Source organism: Bombus affinis, unplaced genomic scaffold (assembly GCF_024516045.1).
Source record: "Bombus affinis isolate iyBomAffi1 unplaced genomic scaffold, iyBomAffi1.2 ctg00000064.1, whole genome shotgun sequence".
Taxonomy (NCBI): Eukaryota; Metazoa; Arthropoda; class Insecta; order Hymenoptera; family Apidae; genus Bombus; species Bombus affinis.
The window spans coordinates 77,273-86,272 of NW_026108821.1; positions in this window are offsets into that span (position 1 = coordinate 77,273).

Genomic DNA, 9,000 nt, shown 5'->3' on the forward strand with positions numbered 1-9,000 from the left:
TTGAACACCATTACAGCGAAAATCGCGAAGTAATAATACCACCTGATGTTTGAGATGAGCAAAACGAAGACGACTCTGGAATTCATCACTCCAGGCGCGCGGGCAGAGAAGCTCGCTTCCCTGATCGTTCTCAGCCAGGCCGTCGATAAGCTAATGCGTAAGAACTACCAGCGACATAAATATAAGTCGCAGATGAAAGAACACCGCATCATTCCGTTTGGAATTTTGGGAAAATCCCGAAACATTGTAATCTAGATTCTACGGTAGCGGTAATTAAACAATTGTAGTCATCCAGTCCGATTGTAATTGTTCGAAACTTGTGATACCGAACATGGCCTCGAGGCGACAACCAGTCACCGAACGTAGCCGCGGTCAAGGGATGAACGTTTTGTCTAATAAAGGCATGGAGTAATTCTATAGCTGTCCTTAAATGAAATAATCGTAGCGGCACGTGACAGTAAACATTCCAACGGTTTCTGTCCCGTGTCTCGCCACACGCAGACTCTATCCTTCGGATAAGATGATTGCCAGATGTCAACGCATCTCAACAGTATATGTTTAGCTAGCCTGAGGACCCATTATAAACCTTAAGATTTAGTTAACTAAAGTCCTTAACAGTCCTAAACAGGCAAACAGTCTTTGTTCCAACTACGGGATGATAGGTGAAATCTATTTTTCCACGGACGACGCTTCCCGCTAGCAACGTTCCCTCAAGGGCTACTAGCATCCTTCTCCAACCATCAACATGGAAATTGTCCAATTAACAGTAACGTCACTTACAATCTCTTTCCGAGCGAAATCATTTCTCCACGAATCCGATGTTCTGGTGCTCTTAGACACACCCATCATAGTTTTCCTCTGCAGCATCATCGTGCCGGAAAATCATTCTCTCGTGAGGTCACATTAGCCAGTTACAAAGAGCCTTAACACTCGGTGGATATTCTATGTTTTGACAAAGAGTTTGTTCAGTCCTACCTATACCGTAGATAAGGAAGTATGGTACAACTTGGAATCAGGATGAAAACGAATTCTGTTATCCCGTTGACCGCGGCTTTGTTATTGAACCCAGGATCATTGTCATTAGCTTCTCGAGTACCTAATTACCACGACTACTTGTCAAATTATATAACAATCAAATTTACACTAGTAAATATCTGCTCTATTGCATAACTACAACGTCTAAACCAAATGAAGATCCGTTTCGCGCCTCTAACTCTAATCATAATGTGAACCCGATGTAAGTGAAAATACATGCACATACCATCGATTCTGCCTGACCAGCACTCTCACCCGGAACCGGAACTCGCAGTGCACCGTGACGAACAGCACATATATAAGCCTCCACTCTTAGCCAGTCCGTCAGTCGTGCTCGCGCAACAGTAGAAGCAACATGGAATTTTTTAGATCTCTACTACGCGTCGTTGGTTTGTTCGTGCCAAGTAAAGTAGATATCATTTCCGAACTACCACTGGAGGTATCGCACTTGATACTTCGAAAATTGGATCCCTCGTCCCTGCAGAGCGCCGCGCTTGTCTCGCGCAAATGGTTCAACGTTTGTAGACCCGACAAGTGTCTACGGCGAAAAGTGAGACGTCACATGCGACATACGAGAAAGCGGGTCAAGATGCAATTTCTCGGACCTGCAGCCGCAAAAGCTACCAACCAAGAATCAAGAAGTAGAGGACGTGGTGAGGGCAACCTAACGCACGAAATAAGTTTATCCGCTGCTCGTACGGCGGTCGTCGTTGGAAGGTTACGCGGTCCTTTGAGAATTTCGATGCGAGATCGCCCCATCGATGTTGGACCAATAAAATGTATTAGACTCTAACTCGTGTAAGTACCTTAATTTGACTGCTTGCTCTTGCGAGAACTTGAAACGGTCTTGTCCGGATTCAGAACTGTAGCGCGAAGCTTGAAATAAAATGGTTTTACTGAGACGGCAATGTGTTTCAGTCACGATAATACTATCTGTATCGTAATAGGCCCATTATTGAATATTAACTACAATGTATCATCGCTGTAGTTGCAGATTTGTCATCAATTAGATGCGAGATATACTCCTCATTGCTTGCCAAATACAGCTCACATCAGCTGGCTCGTGCTATTATATCATCTCTGGTCCTCGACATATCAAGCGTAATTGCAGTTTCACAAATTAAGGTTAACATATTCAAATGAATGTATCTCCGTTTCTATTGCACATATGGCGACAAAGCGATGCTCGTTACATTTCACATCCGATGTCATGTGCACCGCACATCTGCTGGTTTGTACCATGTCAACTCCGGTCTCTGTCAAACCTAGCGAAATTGGTGCTTTGCATATTCATGATTAATTATTCAAAACACCGTATCGCCGTTTGCATTGCAGATATGCCGACAATTCGATGCGCGATATACGTCACTTTTGCTGACAAACACAATGTATATTATCTGGTTTGAGTTATGTAACGTGTGGGCGCAGCCAAACTCAGCGTATACGCAATTATGCATTTTCAGGCGAAATATTCAAATATTGCATATTCAAATGAACGTATCTTGGTTTCTATGTCGCCTATTCGATGCGCAGAATACTCCACATATGATGCCAAATCAGCCGGTCTGTGCTTTGTCAACTCTGGACCCTGTAAAATCCAGAGTAATTATAGTTTTTGTTGTTAATGCTTAAATATCGCATTCAAATATTCGCCGCTTCTTTTGCACATATGTCGACAATTCCATACACCTTGTACTCCGCATTTGCTGGAGTTACATTGCCTATCAGCTCGATTGCGCCGTGTCAACTGTGGTCCCTGCAAAATCCAGCCCAAATGCAATTTTGTATGTTCGGGCTTAAATATTCAAATCAACGTTACTCCGATTCAATAGCACATATGTCGACAATACGATGCGCTTTATATTCCACATTGACTGCCATACGCAGAGCGCTTCATCTGGTTTAAGCCGTGTTAAATCCGGACCGAGTCAAATCCAGCGTATTTGTAGTTTTGCATATTCAAGCCTTGTTATTCAAGTGAAAGTATCTCCGTATCCATTGTACGTACGTCGACAATAGGATGTACGTAATACTGCACATTTGCTGCCAAATACAGCACACATCAGCCCGTTTGCACACTGTCAAGACTGGACTCGGAGAAATCCATCGAAATTGCAGTTTTGGATATTAATGCTTACATATTCGAATCAAGGTATCTCCGCTTGTTTTCCAGAAACATTGGCCATGCGATGCGCGTTATATTCCACATCTGATGCCAAGTACAGTGCACATCATCCGGTTTACGCTATGTAAAATCTGGACCCAGCCAGATCCAGCGTAGTTGCAGTTTCGTATATTCAGGATTAAGTATTCAAACCGACGTATCTCCGATTCTATGGCACATATGGCTACAATTAGAGGCTCGTTATACTCCAAATTTGCTGCCAAACACAGTGCACGTTATTCCGTTTGATGGATGTAAAATCGGGACCCAGCCGAACCCTGCGTATTTGCAGCTTTACATATTCAGTATTAAATATTCCAACCAACGAATCTCCGTTTCTATGGCACACTTACAGACAATTCGGTGCACGTTATATTTGACAACTGATGTCATATACAGCGCACATCAGTAGGTTAGCGTTTTGTTCACTCTTGTCCCTGTCAAATACACCATAATAGCAGTTTAGCATATTCATGCTTGAATATCGAAAGCAACGTATCTTCGTTTCTATGGCAGATATGACGACAATTCGGTGAGCGTTATGCTCCTGATTTGCTGGTGAGCACCGAGCACATCTTCCGATTCTATCATCTCTTCTGTCTTACGTCTTCTCTGGTCACTGACAGATTCAGCGTAATTGCTGTTTTGCATATTCATGTCTAAATGTTCAAACCAACGTATCAGCGCTGCTATTGGATACATATCGCAAATGCGATGCGCGCTATACTCCACAATTACAGCCAAATACAGTACTTATTCGGTTTGCGCTGTGTCGACTGTATTTTCGAGCTATCGCGGGGAGACGCGTTCGTTTGAATACGCGTCAATGGGTGTCGTAAATTCCTGTTACGATTGGAATAATCGACTCCACGGATAGTACGATCCCCGTATTTCGCTTAGGATAATAGGTGTAGTCGTTGTGGTATAACACTGTGGGTCACAAAGTTATAAAAAATATACGTATTTCCAACGATTTATACAATCACACTGAGTAAGAACGCCGTTGCTTAAGATACAGATAACGAAGAAATGGATTATTCTTAGATGAGAGTGTGAGCTATAGAAGCTCTAGGTCCGTGAGAGCTGTAGGAGCTGTCGGACTTCTGGATACTGTGAGAGAAATAGGAGGCTCTTAGAGATATAGGAACGGTGAGAGTTATAGGGATTGCAGGAACTTTAGTCACCGCGAGAGACGATGGAACTCTGAGAGATATAGGAACGGTAAGAGTTATAGGGATTGCAGGAACTCTAGTCACCGTGAGAGATGATGTAACTCTAAAGTTTATTCTGATGTGAGTACGAAGCTCGGTATTGGTGTGCCCTTTGAGCGAAGAACGCGGATTCGTTGATTACATTGTTAGTTAGGAAAGTGAGGGCAATGATCCGCGATGCCGATTGGTTATGTCTAATGTTAGAAAGGAAGAGAGGATGAAGAAGCCTCCTACCAACGTGGGTCCTAGGCGACATTGTTTATGGGAAATCTCAGATTTTCCGTTAGGTAGATGTCCGCTTTTTTCGTTAGGCCAATACCCGCCTTCTCCGTAATTCTTAAGAGGGCGTAACAAACGCAAGGACCTTTCTAAAAACCGACCGAAAACACTTCTAGAATTAGAAAGTCTTTTCGGGCAAACAGATTGACTTAGACCATATGTGCGAACAATGCAGTTGGGATTTCGGCTTTATGATAGGTCCTTGGGCCAATGGAGGATTCGAAGGATGGCACGTGGACCGTTGGATGCCAAGCCGCGCGGGATGGAGTGCAGATGTGTTGCGCGCCAGAACATCGACTCTGGTCTCTGTTATATGCAGTGTAATTGTTGTTTTGCAGATTCAGACTCAAATATTCAACTCCACGTATCTCCGTTGCTGTTGCTGATATGTCGACAATTCGATGTGCCAGGTACTCCACATTTCTTGCCAAATACATCGTTTGCCAGCCAGTTTGCGCTATATCCAGACTGGTCCCAGACAGATCAAGCATAAATATAAATCGGAGATGATAGAACACGGGAACCTTCCGTTTGGAATTTTGGGAAAATCCCGTAACATTGTAATCTAGATTCTACCATAGCTGTAATTAAACAATCGTAGTCATCTAGTCCGATTGTAATTGTTCGAAACTTGTGATACTCGAGGCCTCGAGGCGACAACCAGTCACCGAACGTAGCCGCGGTCAAGGGATGAACGTTTTGTCTAATAAAGGCATGGAGTAATTCTATAGCTGTCCTTAAATGAAATAATCGTAGCGGCACGTGACAGTAAACATTCCAACGGTTTCTGTCCCGTGACTCGCCACACGCAGACTCTATCCGTCGGATAAGATGATTGCCAGATGTCAACACATCTCAACAGTATATGTTTAGCTAGCCTGAGGACCCATTATAAACCTTAAGATTTAGTTAATTAAAGTCCTTAACAGTCCTAAACAGGCAAACAGTCTTTGTTTCAACTACGGGATGATAGGTGAAATCTATTTTTCCACGGACGACGCTTCCCGCTAGCAACGTTCCCTCAAGGGCTACTAGCATCCTTCTCTAACCATCAACATGGAAATTGTCCAATTAATAGTAACGTCACTTCCAATCTCTTTCCGAGCGAAGTCATTTCTCCACGTATCCGATGTTCTGGTGCCCTTAGACACACCCATCATAGTTTTCCTCTGCAGCATCATCGTGCCGGAAAATCATTCTCTCGTGAGGTCACATTAGCCAGTTACAAAGAGCCTTAACACTCGGTGGATATTCTATGTTTTGACAAAGAGTTTGTTCAGTCCTACCTATACCGTAGATAAGGAAGTATGGTACAACTTGGAATCAGGATGAAAACGAATTCTGTTATCCCGTTGACCGCGGCTTTGTTATTGAACCCAGGATCATTGTCATTAGCTTCTCGAGTACCTAATTACCACGACTACTTGTCAAATTATATAACAATCAAATTTACACTAGTAAATATCTGCTCTATTGCATAACTACAACGTCTAAACCAAATGAAGATCCGTTTCGCGCCTCTAACTCTAATCATAATGTGAACCCGATGTAAGTGAAAATACATGCACATACCATCGATTCTGCCTGTCCAGGACTCTCACCGGAGCCGGAACTCGCAGTGCACCGTGACGAACGGCACATATATAAGAATTCATTCTCAGCCAGACCGTCAGTCGTGCTCGCGCCACAATAGAAGCAACATGGAGTTTCTTTAGATCTGTGCTACGCGTCGTTGGTTTGTTCGTGCCAAGTAAGGTAGATATCATTTCAGAACTACCACTGGAGGTTTCGCACTTGATACTTCGAAAATTGGATCCCTCGTCCCTGCGGAGCGCCGCGATTGTCTCGCGCAAATGGTTCAACGTATATAGATCCGACAAGAGTCTACGGCGGAAAGTGAGACGCCACATGCGACATACGAGAAAGCGGGTCAAGATGCAATTTCTCGGAGCTGCAGCCGCTAAAGCTACCAACCAAGAATCAAGAAGTAGAGGACGCGGTGAGGACAACTTAAGGAACGAAATAAGTTTATCCGCTGCTCGTACGGCGGTCGTCGTTGGAAGATTACGCGGTCCTCCGAAAATTTCGGTGCGAGATCGCCCCATCGATGTTGGACCAGTAAAATGTATTAGACTCTAACTCGTGTAAGTACCGTAATTTGACTGCTTGCTTTTGCGAGAACTTGAAACGGTCTTGTCCGGATTCAGAACTGTAGCGTGAAGCTTGAAATAAAATGGTTTTACTGAGACGGCAATGTGTTTCAGTCACGCTAATACTATCTGTATCGTAATAGGCCCATTATTGAATATTAACTACAATGTATCACCGCTGCAATTGCAGATTTGTCGTCAATTAGGTGCGAGATATACTCCTCATTGGCTGCCAAATACAGCGCACTTCAGCTGGCTCGAGCTACTATATCATCTCTGGTCCTTGACATATCAAGCGTAATTGCAGTTTTGCATATTCAGGTTAGAATATTCAAATCCACGTATCTCCGTTTCTATAGCGCAAATGGGTACAATGCGATGCCCGTTATATTTCATATCCCATGTCATAACCAGCGCATTCTTTGGAAGAAATTGCACACTTCATCCTATAGTCATACCGGACGATACAAGGGCTGGTCGTCCCTCCTTCCGAAGCAATACCAGCCTCGCCGTGCGCCATATCCGAGGATTGGCACCTTCCTTCGAACATGATGTAAATACTAGTCGCAGTCTAGGTGCCATGACCCGCATCATCTCCCCTCATACCCGTCGCGGGACTCCGTCAGGGCCAGACGCTACTTCGCGGGAGGCTATCATCCTCGCCTCGTCCATCACCTCCCCGTGTGCATATACGCCGACGCAGCGTCATACAAGCTTTTGCGATGGCGTGAACGATATTGAAATATGTAACCAAACCTAGTAACACTGTAAATTACTTTCCTACAGTACTTCAGCTTATTATATATGTCGGAGATGAAAGAACGCCGGAGCTCCTCCTTGGATTCGCGGGAATACCGCAACTCTGTAACTTGGATTAAACGAATGCCGCTCCGATTGTTCGAGATTTATGATCATGAGCTTGGGCTCGAGGCGACAATCAGTCGCCGAACGTAGCCGCGGTCAAAGGGATGAACGTTTTATCTAACAAAGGCACAGAGTAACTCTATACCTCTCCTTAAAAGAAATAGTCGTAGCGATACGTGGCAGTAAATACTTCAATAGTTTCTATCCCGCGGCCCGCCACACGCAGATTTTGTCCTTCGGGTAAGATGATCGCCGGGTGTCGGCATGCCTTTGTGGCGTATGTTTAGCTAACGTAAGGACCCGCTATAGATCTTAAGATTTAGTCAAGCGAAGTCCGTCAAATAGACTTTGTTGCAACTACGGAAAGATAGGAGAAACCTATCCTCCACGAGCGTTGCCCCCCGTCAACAATCTCCCCTCAAGGGCGGCCAGCATCTCCTTCAAAACGCCGATATGGAGATCGACCAATTAGCAACAGCGCTAATTTCCCTCTCCTTTGGAACGAAAGCTTTCTTTGACGAATCCGAGGATCTCATATCCTTAGACCCACTCAATATAGTTTTCCTCGACGACATCATCGAGACGGAGATTCATTCTTTCGTACGATCTCATCGACGAATGACAGTGCCACCTTACAACCAGCGAATACATCGCATCTAGTTAATAAAGAGTTAGACTTGAACAGTGCGAGAACATACGTTTACCATCCCGTGACCGCGGATTCGTTTCGAACCTAAGGTCATCATCACTAGTGCGTAATCTTGTTAATAAGCCCGTGCTAATAAACTCTCCATTGTACCACGGCAATGGCTAATTCCAATGAAAATTCATTAAACGCCCATCTCCATAATCCTGACTTCAATCCGACATATATTTTAGATAGTTCATAAGTACCTATACATGAGCACAAACTATAAAAATTTGTTGCGGCATATGAGCCAGAGGGCAATTCAAATCCTATTGTTATTTTGCCTCGGAGTATCAGGATCGTAAGGATACAAGTAAATACACTCGGATCATAAAAATGTTGCCGCTACTTCGAACAAAGTCGATTTTGAATCTTCCGACTTCCGCCCCGACCAGTATAAGTAAACCGAGGCAACACAAAGAGTAAAGTATCTTCGAATTCCTACGGGTATCAACGAGCGATCTGCTGAATTTCGTGACGAACATTTATGGAATATTTTTACACATTGTATCTACGACTCAGGGCCCATAGGCTGTACCTTACTTTATTATTTTAAGTAAATTCGGCGATTACGACGACAATCGATAACCTCAAGTAAGTCTGACGGTC